A 1,637-nucleotide genomic window follows, 5' to 3' on the forward strand; every position below is an offset into this window, starting at 1 on the left:
GTGTCTACACCGGACGCGAGCGGCAAAATACAGGAGAACCGTTATAATCAGTGACGCTGTGTACACTGGATGCGACGCAACGCGACAAAACCCGACATTAAACTGAATTTATCAAGATATGTCAAGATATTTATCAAGATATGTTTATATAAATTTATGACTTATAACAAAGTTAATATGATTTGCAACGGTCGCTTTGTCGCGTCCAGTGTAGAGCTGTTGCGGCGCGACGCGACAACTGTAGCGTCCGGTATAGACACAGTGAGTGAAGCCGAGATCAAGATATGCCTTGTCATATTTTCTGCATTTAGCATTTGAATGACCAGCACCTGCCTGGGTCTGAGCGACTTCATCTATGGCTTTTCTCTTCGCTTTCACAAACCGATCCATCTCCCATTCTAATTATGTCCTTTGGCTGTTTACTGCTGTTTATTTCTTTTCTTTTTCTGCTGATGTGCCCGCGCTCGACTTGAAGCAGCGCTGCTTAGACCGATGGGTGTGTCATCAAAGTACTGCCTGCCAGAGCTATAAGAGAGCGCGGACGTCTCCATATGCTTTCTTTCGCTGTACTTTGATGTCGATCGATACACCGATCGATCTTCAAGTGGAACACACCGCTTTACTCTGGCGTGTCACGTGACCGAGTGTAATCGCAGTCTCTGCAATTGAAAAATCGTGTTTTTTCATATCGCGATATTATCGTAAATGCAATTAATCGTTCAGCCCTAAAAAAATGCAAATCATGCATGTAGCAATTACCAGAAAAAAAAGCAGTGAAGCACATTTTTAAAGTATTAGTATTAAAAAACGAACTAAATAAATAAATATCTTTGAGACTATCTGCAGATCCTTATGCCTGTGTGTCAAGGTCAGTAAGTCTCATAAAATATCAGATAAACTGACCTTTCGATGAGAAGAGAAGGCAAGGTTAGTTTAGTTTGTAAAACGTCAAGAGAAAAAGACATCATGTCTGCTAAAACTTAAAGGGGTCATATGATGCTGCTAATACGGGACGATTCCGTATTTTAAGGGACGGGTGGCAACTGGCAACCCTAAAGATAAGTGTGCTTGACTGTATATCCTTTGAAAGAAACACTGGGGTTACAAATAATATTTTAAATAAAACTCAAAATCATTTTTTCCACACTTCAGCATTAGCTGCACTAAACAAATCTTCATCTTAAAGGAAATCCCCCTTTTACATTTGTGCAAAACTTGATTGTTACACTTTTCAAGAACACCAGGACAATTACAGAAGATAACAATAGATTCAGTGTGTGCAAAGAAATTAAATCTTATCTAACAAACCTTATCTAACAAAATTGATATTCAAGTACTTTGTACTAGCGTGACAGGAAGAGGTTCACTGGTGGCTGGTGAATGGATTAATTGGAGGCAGTGTAGCAGTTTCCTGTGAAGCTCTCAGTTGTTCAATAAGCGGATTCATCAATTCAACGATTCTTACATTTGAGAAATGAATACATTGAAGATTAGTGGTTGATCAATAAAGCTTTTTGATACCCCTGTACTTTACTTATTGGTATTCGACCAAGATGTGATATAAAATGACACACACGTATACAATTAAAAACATGGAATACTATTGGATATATATATATATATATATATATATATAT

Source organism: Sinocyclocheilus rhinocerous, unplaced genomic scaffold, assembly GCF_001515625.1.
Source record: "Sinocyclocheilus rhinocerous isolate Xijiao unplaced genomic scaffold, SAMN03320098_v1.1 scaffold1482, whole genome shotgun sequence".
Classification (NCBI taxonomy): Eukaryota; Metazoa; Chordata; class Actinopteri; order Cypriniformes; family Cyprinidae; genus Sinocyclocheilus; species Sinocyclocheilus rhinocerous.